This window comes from Dreissena polymorpha, chromosome 1 (genome assembly GCF_020536995.1).
Source record: "Dreissena polymorpha isolate Duluth1 chromosome 1, UMN_Dpol_1.0, whole genome shotgun sequence".
Lineage (NCBI taxonomy): Eukaryota > Metazoa > Mollusca > Bivalvia > Myida > Dreissenidae > Dreissena > Dreissena polymorpha.
Genome location: NC_068355.1, coordinates 85,267,187 through 85,284,889, shown reverse-complemented (window position 1 = coordinate 85,284,889; position 17,703 = coordinate 85,267,187).

Below are 17,703 nucleotides of genomic sequence, written 5' to 3'. Positions count from 1 at the left end.
TATGATATTTGCAAAAGTTAAAGTTATAACTCGCCAGGCTGTCGAAATCAGAAGAACGCTACACATTGGTATTAAGTACGAACATGTCAACCGTAAATCTGGATTCTAAAACTCCAAAACGGTATGATATTTGCAAAAGTTAAAGTTATAACTCGCAGGCTGTCGAAATCAGAAGAAAAACTTAATATATATTTATATATCTGTTTACTACGTAACGTAAGCTTTCTAATGATATATAATTTGTCAAAATCGGCCGAGAAATGAAACTATAATTCAACAAAAGACGTGAGTGGGTACATCAAAATGTATAACCTCGGCGCTTCGCTGTACGCTAATTGTACAAGATCGATAGCCACAATACGGTAAAACGCGCGGTGGTAAAACATAAAATGTGTATTTCTTGTGTTTATCTCGCTATAAATCCATTAATAACAACGGGAATATACTAAAACGTATATTTTTTGAAAGAGGAAATAATAAGCAACAAGATAACGTATAAACCAATAAAATCGGATGAATAGTTTTTGCATAAGATTGAATTTACTACAGTAAGGGTCAAATACTCGATTCATCTCCTAACAATATACACTCCGTGATACAACTGGTAGTTTAAACACACACATATAGGTGCCATTTAATTAAAGAGTACAGAAAGCTAAAAAGTGATGTGGTTTGTTGTACAACAACAATTGGTTATGTGTAACCTATTCAAAAAATAATTTCGTTCAAGATAATTCAATGTAATTCTATAAACGACAAACACACTTCGTGTGTTGTGTATGTTTATTTTTAAAAATGTACATAAGTGGTTTAAAGCACAATTTTTATACATTTAAGAGGTAATCGCTCACATTTATGTCTAATGAATGATAATTTTATGCATTAGCAAAGATTTAACGAGAAAAACTGAAGTTTAAGTTGAACTCAATTTGCTATAGGAAAACGACGGTAGCCGTTTAGACGTAAGCGGGGTAGCTTACGTCTAATTATTTGGACTAAATTACTGCCAGTACCAAAAAACTTAACATAATGTATCAAATCTCCTCTTAACGAAATTAAATATTATATGACAATAAATATTCAATGGCTTAAAAGCTGAAACCACGAAACACAGTAAATTGCATTAATTCAAGAGAAGTCAGTATTTTCTCTAACTTCTAAGAGCCACAAAGATATAAAAATCCATTTGTATCAAAGCTTTCCTAAATCATCTGAAAATGAAAGCTACTGAAGAAATGTTGTCATTATTTGTTAAATCGAACATTAACAAACATTACGCAAACAATTTTCAAAATCAACATTAAAAACAACGTTTAACACTACACAACTAACCATTTTGGCTTGTTGAATTTAAGCCGGATACGGAAAGACCGATCAAAAACTGCACCGCACCATTCTATACATAGATGGTGACGTCACTTCGTTATTGTCAGTAGGTCAGAATACACTAAATAGTTTCTCTATATAAATCAATGTGAAAGCGACAACTTTAGGCCAAAATAAATGCAACATTTTGCACATAGAGACCCCGATAACCATACCTTTTCTTAAAGAACATTCTAAGCGGAATCGATATATGCAATAAAAAAGATATGTCATGTTCAATGCAAGAAAGAACTTGACACAAATCAAAATCGACTGTTTTTGCAACTTTTTTTCGGCAGTTTCTTTGTGGAGTGTAACCTTTTCCAGTGCGATGGTTTACTATAGTCTTCAAGTTTATCATATTTCAGGGATTCAGTAGTGAACACCTATTCATGCCCTACTATTATCTCCGAAAGATAACACCCGAATACTAGAAAAAAGTGTAAAACATGCCTTCCTGTCAACTATCAGAGGCGTATTTAGGTGGGGGCTAGGGTGCTAAAGCCCCCCCCCCCAGCTGGCTGGCTAGATATGATTTAAAAAAAAATGAGCCCCTTACAGTTCCAATCCAATTGTGTATTTCCTGTCATATGCCCCTAATTAGGCCACTAATAGCTGTCAATGTGTATGATTAGCCCCCAGGCATGTGTACAGACGATCTAACCTTCGCCAGCTAAACTGCACGCTTCATTGACTGTCAGTGATAAACTGCGCTATTTGATTGGCTGAAGGAGATACATTCAACTTATGAAATTCATCGATACATTTAGCTATAGGTAAATGTTTACAAATGGCTGCCGCATGGGACTTGTGAAAAACAATATCCTCCAATTACCTTCAGTCGAGCGGTTAAGGAAACAACTAAAATAATTTCTGAATGAATTCAAACATTGCCGCAATAAACGATGTACCTAAAAAGATTTATTTCATTCCTGTTAAATCCATGTCAAAATTGTTTATTTAGAGCGTGTTTAACCACACAAAGCCGATAGTTCCATACACATCCGCAAATGACATACACTTCGCGCGTTGTTTACCTTGAGTCGAGAGGTAACATCCGAAAAGCGAGAGTACTCGATTGCAATAGACATGAGGTCAACAAAACTTCGAAAATTCGACTCACTGAACAAATTTAGAGAAACCGAAAGATTAATTTTACTTTTTTATAACTTTTATTTACCATTAACAAGTTTCTGTTTTAACGGTCGATCTTCTTTTGAGCAGCATTGACATGAAAAAGTGCTCAAGAACTGAAAAAAAACTACATCGTTCGCAATTTGTTCCAATACAATTTCGGCATATTACTATTAAAAGATTTGATAAAATTATCATCAAATCGGGACAGGGTTTACCCACTGAACATATGGATATCGGCATGTCTCATATTTTCGCGATGTGCACGCACAGATTGTTTCATGCAACAATTTCTGGGAATCGTGAAAAAAGAAAACGAATTTTCTTTAAAATATATCAAATACATGTACTTGAAATTATGTTATTACACTAGCGCAGTGGTCTGCAATTTATGCGCAAGTTTAATGAAGAGTTACGAAAAAATGCACGGAAAAGGCATAAATTTGGACTATTTCAGTTGAAGTAAGATTTTTAATGCAATTAAACTGTTTATTTTTCTTATTTTAGTCGTGTCTATAATTATTTTCAAGCGTAGTAATGTTATCAAAACAAAATACTGGTTTGAGAGACTTTTGATTTACCCCTTTGTGTCTGTCTGTCTGTCTTTCTGTCCGAAAATTCGATTCACTGAACAAATTTAGAGAAACCGAAAGATTAATTTTACTTTTTTATAACTTTTATTTACCATTTAACAAGTTTCTGTTTTAACGGTCGATCTTCTTTTGAGCAACATTGACATGAAAAAGTGCTTAAGAACTGAAAAAAACAACAGCAACAACGTTCGCAATTTGTTCCAATACAATTTCGGCATATATATTACTATTAAAAGATTTGATAAAATTATCATCAAATCGGGACAGGGTATACCCACTAAACATGTGGATATCGGCATGTCTCATATTTTCGCGATGTGCGCGCACAGATGGTTCCATGCAACAATTTCTGGGAATCGTGAACAAGTAAACGAATTTTCTTTAAAATAAATCAAATACTTGAAATTATGCGTTTACACTAGCGCAGTGGTCTTCAATTTATGCGCAAGTTTAATGAAGAGTACCGAAAAAATGCACGGAAAAGGCATAAATTTGGACTATTTCAGTTGAAGTAAGATTTTTAATGCAATTAAACTGGGTTTTGTTCTTATTTTAGTCGTGTCTAAAATTATTTTCAAGCGTAGTAATGTCATTAAAACAAAATACTGGTTTGAGAGACATTTGATTTACCCCTGTGTGTCTGTCTGTCTGTGTGTCTGTCACACTTGATGTCTGAACTCAAGTCCTTGTTTTACATGCACTTTTATCATGCAAAATGCTGATAATAGCATGAAATTGCATCATTTGAAGGTACCATTTCAAAAAAAAAAATCAACGACTTAAGGGGACACCCCTCCCGCACCCTCCCCAGTTGAGCCCCCCTCGGAAAAAATTCTGGATACGCCTCTGACTATGGTATTTTTTTAGAGAGTTCAGCACCTTCATGAAACGGTTATTTTGTGTACTGTAACCAATCGCTTGCACGACAGTTACATTACATTCACCTCTGTGTTGGGCACTCTGGATCAGCAGACGATTTATTTCATAAATCAATCTTACGGAGGAATCCGAGATAGCCGATGTCAATCTGAACGCATCGGACAGTGGGCTACACCACACCGTCTCTCTGATGTACGAAGGCGGCCGTCATATTGGATTTGGAACTACTTTTGAAAACAAGATGGCGGCCCCACGGTTTCAAACCTGACGTAAAGAAGAAACATTAAAATGTGTTGTTTGTAGCTCGTCTGTTTCAAGATTACATTCTTTAAATAATATTAAGTGTAAATCTGTGAATTCCCACAACATAATTACACTTGTTTAAATGGAAAGTTTCCAGTATTGACATTGGGTACTCCTATAGTATTAAGGTTCATGGGGGGGATAATATTCATTAAAACTTCGCTTTGGTTTTTCTTCATTGAATGTGGTACAATATGGTCAAACTATATATCATTTTAAAGCTAAAGACGGATAGAATAACATAAACACATTTTTGACATTCAATATTTGTGTGCTTTATTCGTATTTTAGTTTAAAACCAATACTTTTTTACACTAATTTACAAAATCTCAATCTAAAGTTAGGAATGATATGCACTACCTTAAGTTGAATAAATACAAAGCTATATACATATACAAGGTCAAGTTAGCAACATTTCACAGAAAATTATTGTCATAAAACAACAAATGAGTTTTTATTCAACTGCCTTTTTTGGATAAATATCCTAAACATAGTTCTAAAAATAACTAAAACGTAACTACTTTTTAACAATCCAGGTATGGTGGATAATAAGAGTCAAAATTCTATTTCAAAGGCTTAACAATTTTGTTATTTACCTCTCAACCAAATTGCAAATTTTAAACCGTCTCAAATTGAAATAGATTGCAGACGACATATAAAATTGTAAAGGAATATAAAGAAATTGGCAAAACGATTGATTTTATATTTCGATTCCTTCTACCCATTTGAATGCGTGGCCATCGCTGTGATCCGTAGAAAAACGTGCAAAACAAATCGGTCGAAACCACGTGCAGTGGTGAGAAAACCGGGTATGTGTATACACATACCTGAGATAACACATGCTTATTTTGACAGTTTGGTGGCAACTTGTAAAACAACTATTAACATTAATCAGCAAGAGATCGCACTAAATAACAAAAATGACCGCGTAGAGATATCATCACTTACCCTATTTGAAATAGTTTCCAGCTGAAAATTGTCCCCCACACGTCTTTTTAGTTAATTTGTATTGTTTTTCTGGAGCCGAAGTGCATCTCACAGAATATCCAACCAACTTCCGTTGTTTTCACTTTCGTTATTAAAAACTGCGTTTAAAAGAATTATTACTACTTTTAGATTGTTAAAGCGATGTATTATTATATATTATCAATAGAATAGTATACCGTGATGAATTGAACGGAGTAATCTAGATCTTTCTGTCAGTCTGTAAGCGTACTATTTTATGCGCAATAATAAAGTATATGTGATTCGACAACGATTGTAAACATTGCTGAAATGCTTCTTACATAGTTATTCTTTTGAGTGTTTATGAGGTCTGATCGTGCAGTTTGCAAACATCAACGGAAAGATTACAATCCAATGCATTTGTCATCGTCAACCGTATGGAATGTCAATTAGGCGATGAGTGAGTTTTTAGCATGTTTCTTTCTATTTTATTAATTTAAAAATGGCTGCCCCCATGGTGATGAAATGACATGTGTTCGAGTTTTGATATTTCTAGATATGCAAACTTTTTTACTATTTAAGCGTAACTTGCCCTCGTCAATGTCGATATCATTCACTAGTTATATAATTTTCCGCCGAAATACGTGGAATAAACATGATTCAGATTTTTGAAAACAATGTATATTTTAGTGTTAAAATCTCTTTGTATTTTGATTGATTTTGTGGATGTTATGATACGTTGATGTACAAAATTGGTAGCAGTTTGAAGGAAAAACATCCATTAAAGCATATATGTATACATTATCAATGTGGCACTCTTCCTTTAGTCAAATTTGAGTTCAATGCTAGGGGTCCCACATTTTTCAAAATGAAGCCTCTACATGAACCTTAATTATCAATAATGACTTCATGTAGTCAATATAAATTGCTGCAATAGTCTTTTGATGGTTTCTGTTTTGGCAGACTCTTGGCTCAGATTTATTCTGAACGCAAATAATTTCAGCTATCCTACAAATATGAGGTCGATACATGTATACATCGGTAGATTACGTCTAATTATTTGGACTATGACATTAAGTTAATTTTAAATTTTCATGTTTTGGTAAATTGAGAAAATTTAAAACTATGTTTCAGATTTGCATATTTTGGTTTTAGTTATGATATTTGCAAGGAAACAGTAATACTGAACATTAACCATGCTCTAAAATAGCCATTATATGCATCTTTTGACGATTTAAAAGCCTGAATATTATACAGCGTTGCAACGCGAAACGATTGAATACTTTGGAGAAATCTGTTGTTGCCCTTATATTTTGTGAAGCTATAAAGAATGCTTATATATAGTATAAAATACATCCTTCATTCAATAAGCACGGATGTTTGAGTAGTCTAAATGGTAGACTTTAAATCCAGGACTCTAGGGGTCATTGGTTCTAGCCCTGATGAGGGCTACTTTTTTTCCTTATTTTAATTCTATTCTAGATTTTTAACTGGCACCTTTAAATTGACTGTTTTCGTTATAATTTGTGACACTACAAGGATTGCTTACATAAAGTATAAAATACATCACTCATTGTATACGCATGGAAGGCCGAGTGGTCTAAGCGGTAGACTTTTACTCCAGGACTCAATGGTTCTAGCCAAGTTGAGGGTTACTTTTTTATTTTATTTTATTCTTGTGTTGTATTGGAGCTTTTTAGATCGAATGTTTACATTTATCAATATTGCATTTAATGACACAAATAATTTTGGAGAGTTCTTTTTTTATTGTTTGATTGTGTGATATTTCAAGGAATGCTTATACATGTATAAAGTATAAAATCAACCACTGACTATGGAAGCACTGATGGCCCATTGGTTTAAGCGCTTGACTTTTACTCCAAGGGTCAGTGGATTGAGCTCAGTTAAGGAAGACTTCCTTTCTTTTTTTCAGCATAGCTGTTTAACGTCACTTTTGACCTTAGTTTACCTTTAATCATGACCAGTCAAATTCATATAAAAATTCCCGCCAGTAGGTCCCAAATGATTACATCCGAATTGTACATTTGCTAATAATACAAAAATCACTGTAAACAATGGATGCATATCATTTGAACAGAAATATGAATATATTTTAAAGAACATGTACATGCTTATTACAATAAATTAAAAACATGATAAAAAACATTCTCTAAACATTACACCGAAACGTTTTTCCTTAGTTTAAGAAGCATTATAGCATTAATCACATGTCTCTAAAATGAAAAGAAGCTATTGTTTACATGCCGTAACGCTCACACTAAACACTACAAAAACACACACACAAAGTGTAGCAAAGGTACACAAAGTCAAACACATGCTGCAAGGTCCAATAAACCCACTGTAACTCTTGGATTGCCTTTGTTATACCTTGCCTGGAACTATATCAAAACTACTGTAGACCAAATAAAAACAGTTATTAATGTTAAAATCTTTGTTTCTCCTAAATATATTCCCCTAATAGTCTTAAATTTATTAAATAAAGGATACACTGGTTAACTTATTTGTGTTTTTATCTGACTTTACTTGTCTTTGTAGCCTTTGCTAGACTGTGTGTGTCTTTGCAGTGTTTAGTGAGACCCACTCTTATCTATAGTAAACAGCATAGTTAAACATGTCAATGTATCAAGTCAAAAAAAGTAATAATTTACACTAGTGTTAGTCTAATGCAAGATTTAGTTCACTGATATATTAATTAAATGTGTTATTACTATTAATCACTTCAAGTGGCATAATAATCAATCAGTTGTGTATTGCGCATCAGACCCAAGAAAGAATCGACGCTTGCTGAAGAACTTTTTATTTCAAGATGGTGAGCATAATTAATTGTAGATTTCACCAAGCGCTTATTATATCTAGTTCTGCGGGTTTTCAATGTACATAACATCAATAGCTTTTGCTGCCATTTTGTTTATCGGATGCAATTTAGTTCAAACACCCATACGCCAAACGATTGACTGCCCACAATGTTTACCTAATTCTTGATTATGGACATTTTATGAGCAAATTATCGCGTTATATAATTGTGTTGTTACCAGTGCAGCAAGCGCCCCTTTTTTTCAACAACGATATGTTAAGTCATTGAATTTTTTAAATTGTTTTCTGTTGAGTTCAGTAACAATGTTTATATGTGAATATCTAGAATATTATATATATATTGTTAAGTGTTTTTTTTTATTAAGCTAAACTTTTCAGCACATGATACTTTCTTGAAGAAATTTTGATGAAATAATCCCAGAACTTTCCAAGCATATTTTCTGTGTACATCTTTTTTTCTTCATCTGTTTCTTTTACATTTAAAATACTAGTTGGAAACTGTGTAGAGCTATGATTGTCCCAATTTTGTACATGATCTGATGAACATGACCATTCCAAAACTCTATTTTACTGTCTGTTCATGTCAATCTACTATCTAGTCAATTAATATTTCTGTGTTTTTTGTTTAAACTATTTGGGATTATTTTGATGCATGTTACATCAATTAAAAAGTGTTATTTCTTACAGTACAAGTAATCAAACGTTTTATCTTGTAAAATGTTGCAACTCGGCCCTGTTTGTATATAAAGTTCATTGAACATGATATAGATCTTAATAGTTAGTGCAGCCCAAAATGTCATATTTAGATATTCTCATTATTTGCTACTTAATTGCTAGCATAAGAAACATACCATTGTAGTTATTTGAATATTTGTTTCGATTTTGTTGTTGCAGTTTCTTACCGCCTCACTGTCACATGTACCAACACATGTACTCACAGATGTAAATAAGCAAACACATTTTCAACAAGTTGTTGGGTTATATGTCCAGATGTTTATGGGGATCAATTATCTATTGAAATAAAAAAGGCATTTAATTGTTTCTATAACAAAAAAAGTGGTTTTAAATAATCTTTTTCTGATTTCAGGTTCAGTGTTTGTGGAAAAACATGAGTTTCTGATCGAGAGTAGCTTTAAAGGCGAGCCCTTATGATACATGTCATTATCAATGTGACAGTTGCCTTAAAAAATTGATGGAGAATAAATTGTTTTTAAAAAGCTTAAAAAGTTTATTTACACATTTTGTGTCAAGACTTAATAAAACAATTAATATAGTTGACAGAAATAATTGTAACCAATATTATTGCTGTTATTGGAACATCCTTATAGTGTAAGCAAACACACCTTTCTATATGGAAAGGAAATCCAGGTTCAAATCCTGGTGGGGATCCCATATTAGCAGCAACTTAGATTGTGTTCATATTGATTATACAAACAATACTTTTTGTTGTCAAAGTGTGTTGTATTTAATATGCAAATAAAATTTTCAATGTTTTTTGATAATTTTCTCTATCTCACACACACTTACGCAGTAATTTTGTTTTGTTTTACTTCATGTTATGTATCATTCGTATTAGGGCACCATTATTAGGTTCACAAGATATCAGATGTCAAAAACAAAGGCCCATAATTATGTCCTGGCAATTTATCATAATTATAAAACTTATACTTTGAAAAGAAAAGGGTTCTTCTTTGTTTCTACTACAGAATCAAATAAAAACGTTTTTTTTCGTACTATATTACAAAATCAGGATATACACCGAATATCTTTTTAGCTCCACTTGCCAAGGACCAGCAGGGCTTATGTCATGGTCCTGTGTTCGCTGTGTGTGCGTGCGTCTGTCTGCGCGTTAACTTTTCCTTTAAACATCTTTTATCTTTAACATGAAGTACAAAAAACAAGTTCCAAATTTTAATTGTTTTTGTCCACTAAAAATCCAGATTGAGAAAGAAATAGCCCTCAGTAATGACACATTACAAATCTTTGAACAAAAATGGAATCGGATAAAATTCTCATAATGTTTGTCCACTTATATACATTTTACTCTAATGTTAGTTTATCTTTCTAAAATATTTGTGTATATTTTTTTCAATCTTATAAGATCATTGTGAATATACAACAAAACACACAAGTCCATTATGCTTTCTTCCCACTTTATACAACTCATCATTTTTCATAACTGTTCTTCTGTTGTTCTTTTCTTTTCTCTTTAAAAAAAAACAACACCTATCACAAACAACCAAAGAAAAACCATATTTACCCAGTTTTTTTGATTTTTGTCTTAATCTTAAGGAAACCAAAAAAAGTATATATATTAGCATATCTTGTATAGTACATGTCTGAACTTTATTGCTTTGTACAATCACTTTGTTGTATGATCATATACATGTATACATTGTAAGTACTATATTGAATTAAACAAAAAATGTAAAAAATAAATAAATAAAAATAATTATAAAACTTTTTCTTTGAAAAGAAAAGGGTCCTTCTTTGTTTCTACCACAGAATCAAATAAAATTGTTATTTTTCGTACTATATTACAAAATCAGGATATACGCCGAATATCTTTTAGGCTCCACTGGTCAAAGACAAGCGGGGCTTATGTCATGGTCCTGTGTTTGTCGCGCGTGCGTCCGTCCGCGCGTTAACTTTTCCTTTAAACATCTCCTAAACTACAGGTCCAATTCTGATGAAATTTCTCAGGAATGTTCCTGGGGTGAACCTCTTTCAAATTTGTTCAAATTATGCCCCTGGGGTCAAATTTGACCCTGCCCCAGGGGTCACAAAATTGAAAATTTGCTTATATAAGGTCTATTTTGTGAAAACTTTCAAAATCTTATTGTCCATAACCATTGAGCCTAGGGCTATCTAATTTTGTATGTAGAGACATCTAATAGTCCTCTACCAAATTTGTTCAAATTATGCCCCTGGGGTCAAATTTGACTCTGCCCCCGGGGTCACAAAATTGAACGTATGCTTATATAAGGCCTATTTTGTGAAAACTTCAAAAATTCTTGTCCATAACCATTGGGCTTAGGGCTACCAAATTTGGTTTGTAGTGACATCTAAAATAAACCTCTACCAAATTTGTTCAAATAATGCCTCTGGGGTCAACTTGGACCCTTCCCGAGGGGTCGCAAAATTGAATTAACGCTTATAAAGCACCTATTTTGTGGTATCTTTAAAAAGCTTCTTGTCGAAAACCATTTGGACTATGGCTACCAAATTTGGTATGCAGTAGCATCTTATAGTCTTCTACCAACTTTGTTCAAATAATGCCCTTTGGGTCAAATATGACCCTGACCACCGGGTCACAAAATTGAACATTATATACGCTTATATCTTGCTTATTTTGTGAAAACTTTTAAAATATTCTTGTCCTTAACTCTAGGACCTAGGGCTACCACATTTTGTATGTAGTGAAATATAGTAGTCCTCTACAAAATTTGCTCAAATTATGCCCCTTTGGGTTAAATGTGACCAGGGGGTCACAAAAGTGTACATGTGCTTAATAGGGCCTATATTTAAGTATTTGCACATGCCGAGAATACTTGTTTCAGCCTTTTTTTCAGCAGTGGAGCGATACAGGGCCATCATGGCCCTCTTGTTTAATAATTAAGACTATAAATGGTTTAAAGTTTGTGTTTGACGTGCTTGCATCTGGAAAGCAGAACTGTTTAGGCATAAATGACTACCCTTTTTTTGTTAGAATCAACATTGATGCATTATTACTTAAGCAAAGTTGAACTCTTTAAAAACTCAATGACTGGGGGACTAAATTTTTCATGTTTGTTGCTTATAATTTACTGAATATATAAATGTTTATGGCGAACAAATGCCATCTCTCTTTACAGGGAGATGGCGTTTTTTCATAAATATCCAGGTTATTTTGTATAAATAAGACCACATAACATATTTATATAGTATAAAATGAATTCTGAGCTATACATCTATGATGATGCCATTATGTGTTTCGCTGTAAAAAAAAATACAGAGAAAAAAGACTACAGGTGCATGTCACAAGAGTTGTTAAAGGGCATTTTGACAGTATTGCCCCGGACTTTTGCCCATTTTGAAGGATAATCTTATAAAAAACTGATTCTTGGTTTAGCGTGCATTATAAGGGGATGGAGGAGCTTTTAATGGTGCCTTTTAAAAAAGTTGTTTCATATTGTGGAAAATTAAGTTTTAAAATGTTTACACGATGCCTTAAATAAGTCAAATTCCAACAATGTCTTTGGTTTTTCAATTAAAAACAAGAGATGTGTTTGTCAGAAACACAATACCCCCTATTGCGCCGCTTTAAAGCCATATATTTGACCTTTAAGGATTACCTTGACCTTTCACCACTCAAAATGTGCAGCTACTTGAGATACACATGCATGCCAAATATCAAGTTGCTATCTTCAATATTGCAAAGTTAGGGCAATGTTAAAGTTTTCAGACGGAAGGACAGACAGACAGACTGACGGAAAGTTCAAAAACTATATGCCACCCTACCGGGGGCATAAAAAACTGTATTCTTAATTTGTTTATCGGTGTTATTGGTGTCTCCACAGTATTGGAATAACCAATTTACACTTAAGGCTAAAACAAGGCTGATCCATTATATTCACCACAAGGTTCATTAAAATGCTTACTGGGTCAAACATGCAGCATGGGGATACGCGTCGGCCTCTGCCGCGCCACTTCTAGTTACAATTGTTGCCTGCACAGTTGACCATATTTAGTGTTTTGGTTGCCCAGCTAAAGAGTATCGGCCTGGCCAGAATAACAGCATCTGAAATTAAGTTGCCTAGGCTAAAATATGCCGGAAGTACTGTATGGTTGCCATCATCAAATGCACAGAAAGAATTGTTTTTCAAATTCAATCAAGCTCTCCACTTATTCCATCCTGCGAAACCCTTTAGGTGTCTCAATACTGGTAATAGTAAACCCCACTGAGAGCCATATGGCTTTTGTCTGTATACAGTTTGTGACAGCTTGGCTTGTCACTATAATAATGTTGTTTTTTGGGGGGGGATCTAAGTGGATTTTACTATTTCTTATATTACACCGAAGAGTTTTCCCTGTACCACTGTACAGTGTTGTACGATTGTTTATGGTATAGAACCTAAACATATGGATAAAATCTCAAAGTTTGTCGCCCTGCAGAACATCCGCAATGTTGTACCGATAATTAATGCAATTTAAGAAATACTGGTTCTTTAAGTTTGAATAATGGTGTTGTTTACACTTCAAGAAACAACTAATTGGCTTTCTAAACATTTAATTAACATTTGAATATTTTGTATGTAATGACAACTAATGTTTAACAATAACAGAAACAAATATTCTATTATATTACTCCTCAGAGATATTGGTCCTTCTATATCTATATTATCAGTTAATTTAGTGCAAATTTAATGGTGTGTAACCCGAACTATATTTTCGGTGTAACATCTTCCGCCTAGAGGCGTTAGACATATCCTTCCACCAAATACACCCGAGAGACGATCGCCGATATGGCGGAATTGTCCGAGGTGTTCCGATTGAGCCGATGTATCACGATTGCCACGAGGCCTATCTTACGGAGGAATCCGAGATAGCCGATGTATCACGATTGCTGTGTTGGGCTCATTGTGTCACACCGGTCTTTACTGACATAACGTAGTGACGTCACCATCTATGTATAGAATGGTGTTGGGCTCAGAACGGACTATTGTTATGAAAGCGTCTCATTCATGTCATGATCATACCAAGCGTTCATCATTAAGGTTACAGTATACTAAACAATCTCTTGCACGACGGTTACATTGCATTCACTGCATTAAAGAAAACCATCTCATACCATGATATCTTATATCAGTCTTAATTCATTATTATAAAATTGATATGGTTTTTTTGTTGTTAAGAAACCAACATACATACACACGTCGAAGCAATTCCTAACGTCACTCAATAAACATTATGTTCAATTATTTACATATGTAAAGTGCGTGGAATGATTCCATCTGCGTAAATGGGCAATACAATAGTTCCAAAGAGTTGCATTAAAACTCGCAAGTATTTGCACGATTTATCGTTCATTTAAAAGTCATATTTCTTAATTTAATGCATGCGATCTTAAGTATCCAATCAAATATACATTGAATGCGTTTGTTTGGTTTTAGCTATTTTATCGACAAAATGGCGTGCTGAGCCTTTCGCAGAGTTGTATGTGAGAGCAAGGAACGACAACTCTGCGTGGAGATTGTACTGTAACCAGTAAGACCAGTGTGTACACAATGACACCGCACTGAATAGGGTTGTAAAAGAAGGCACCCATTTAATATTTGTACATACACACCGGGAATACGAAGGTGCAGGACAAAGAAGATTGTGAAAGACCACATAATTATTTTAAGATCCTTCTTCATAAAATTACAAACTTGCACGTTCATTTAAAGAAGATAAATTTATTTAAAATAGGTGTATAAAAATTAATGAATATTCTCACAAAGTATTGACCTTTGTTCTTGCTATGCATGGGGAATAAAAATTAGATGCAACACATGCATTTCACTCTAGTTTGATTGAAACAATATAAGACGTTTGTTCATTTCACTTTTAGGGTCAATAAACTGTACTTAAATGGGAACGTACGTGAAGCATATAAGAAAAAAAGAAACTCTAGTACAGTTACAATACAATTTCGCAAAATATTAAAGCGGTTTTTATAGCACAGGTCTTACATTTATTCGAGGAATGCAGGTTCAATTAATTCGTGGGCCGTTTACACGACTTGTGTGGACGTTGTTGGTGCGTATTCTACGGCAATGTTTTACACCTGATTCAAGAAGGGCCGTTGTCCGTTTCTTGCATAAGTATAAGCATTTATTACTGATAAACCAGCTTTCTCAAGTGAAATATCACTATATTAACTTAAAGCCGTGATAAATCTACACGCAGAGTTGTCGTTCCTTGCTCTCACATACAATCTCTGCCAGCACGTGGTTGGTTATGAAGGTAGGGATTTGATCCAGTTGCTGGTTCCCGTAAAATTTCTGCGCGGAAAGCGATCCATGATATTACTGCTTTGACTTGACTTACTTAACTTATTCATGTAAACTTCAAGTGGAGCATAGGGCCGCAACAACACCTCGCCAGCGCACTCTGTCCTCGTCCGCTCTCCTCAGCTGCGTCCACGTCATTTCGGCGTCATTCACTTCGCTCTCGACAGACCTCCACGACTGCTAGGGCCGTCACACTTTTCTCTTTCCCCGTGGGTTCCAGTCAAGTGCTTGTCTTGTGACATTGCCGGCTGGTTTGCACAGTGTGTGACCTATCCATCCTCCCACCCCACCCCTACATTTCCTTGATGTATTGACTGATGGGGTTCTGGTTGGTTCTCTTCAATAGGCCTGTGTTGGAGATCTTCTCAGGCCACCTGATGTTGATGATGCGGCGCAGGCAACGGTTTACACAAGTCTGTACCTTGTTGGTGATGATGTTAGTTACCCTCCACATTTCGGGCCCATAGAGAAGAAATGCCTTCACATTGGTGTTAGAGATGCCAACATTGTAACGTTGGGATAAGGCATTAGAGTTCCAGATGTGACGCAGGTTGTTGAACGCTACCATTGCCATGTTAATCCTGCTTTTAACGTCGTCGTCTGTGCCGCCATCAACGTTGAACACGCTTCCTGAGTAGACAAAGTGGTCAGTTTCCACTAGGTCTTCTCCTTGCAGCTGCAGTGGCTGTTGTTGTCGGTTATTCATACCCATCACCTCTGTCTTCTTGGCGTTGATTTTAAGGCCGGTCTTTCCTGCTTCCTCCGCTCATCGGGTTATAGTGGAATGTGCATGCTGCTGTTTGTGGGACAGGAGGCCGATGTCGTCCGCAAAAACAGGTCCTCTAGGTGTTTGGTAATGGTCCACTGGATGTCAGTGTTGCTGCCGTCTGTGTTTCTTCTCATGATCTAGTCTATGATAATCATGAAAATTGTCGGCGAGAGCATACAACCCTGTCTCACTCCTATCTTCACTGCGAATGGGTCCGTCAGCTTCCCGTTGTGAATAATCTGGCAAGATGAGTCCTCATAAAGCTGCTGGGTGATGTTGATGAGCTTTTCGGGATTACATAGTGCTGCATCAGTTTCCAGATAGTTTCCCTGTCGACGTTATCGAATGCTTTTTCAAAATCAACAAAAGTTGTGTACAGCGGAGACTGCCATTCGATGGATTGTTCAATGCTCGATTTTGCCTAAACCCTGCCTGCTCTGCTCTAAGCCTCCCATCTATTGCACCTTGCTGGGGATGGACAACAACATGATACCGCAGTGGGAGATGTCACCTTTCTTGGGAAGCTTTACCCAAGCTTCCAGTCGGCCGGCACTTGCTCCTGGTCCCATATCTTCAGTAAGAAAGGGTGTAGAATCTCTGCTGCTGCTGCTGTTCATTTGCCTTGAGAGCTTCCGGGGGGATGTCGTCATGCAGGACCTGCTGCCTTGCCATGTTTCAACGTCTTGATGGCTTTGATGATCTCAGCCTTGGTTGGTGGATTGGTGTTGATACTGAGGGGCTTTTCGTTTTTTTGCGTTTCGGCCAGCGTATCTTAAACCCAACATGTGTATTTGCGCAGTCTGGTCAGAGGCGATGCTGTTCACTATAAAATCACTCAATTTGTTATGGTCTGATGTATCTCCTGACCATACTAAGAGATGCGCATGCTGAGTGGGCTATATATATGATGGGCGCAAATGGAATAAGACCCATTTTCGCATGATGGGCGCATATGGAATAAGACCTATTTTCACATGACGAGAGATATTAAAAATCTCATTGCGAATTGTTAATGGCACATTTAAGTACAATGCTTTCCGATACAAAATTGAATTCAAACTTGAAAATAAGGGCAGCCTATCCATGCGTTCAGGAACGATTAACAGACGTGCTGACCGAGTATGGCAAACATTTGTGGTTGGATAATTAAACGATTTTCCTCTTATCGTGACACTATACTATTTCGGTTATGTTTGTTTTCTCATCTTGAAAGCAAAACTGTGTTTATCGATAGTCAAATATTTAGCGACGATTTAGTGAACGAGTACTGACCCTGAAATTCTTCTAGATGGATTTTAACGCGTAATTGTAGAGTTCTGGGCCACAATTTGTGTCGTTTGAACATACAGAGAGTAGTCCGGAATTCCTTACAATGAACAGAGCTACATCCTTTGCGCTGAGCGCAGACACAGTGTTGTAGCCAAAGTTCAGGACTAGATAGGTCACAATTACTTGTTGTTGCGGGGCCGTTAGGCCTCCGCAAATATCTTGTTGTTCAGAATATTTTACGGACATTGGGAAACTTTGTGTTTGAGAAAAATCAACAAAAATAAATAGCAATGACATCTGAAATGGACTTAAGTACGATATTGCAATGTGTTCCATCGACTTTGCGACAGAAATAACACAGTAGTAGTAGTTTAAGTAGCAGTAGTAGTAGTAGTTGTAGTAGTAGTAGTAGTAGTATATTATTATTATTATTATTATAAGTAGTAGTAGTAGTAGTAGTAGTAGCCGTAGTAGAAGTAGTAGTAGTAGTAGTAGTAGTTGAAGTAGTAGTAGTAGTAATAGTAGTAGTAGAAGTAGAAGTAGTAGTAGTAGTAGTAGTATTAGTAGTAGTAGTAGT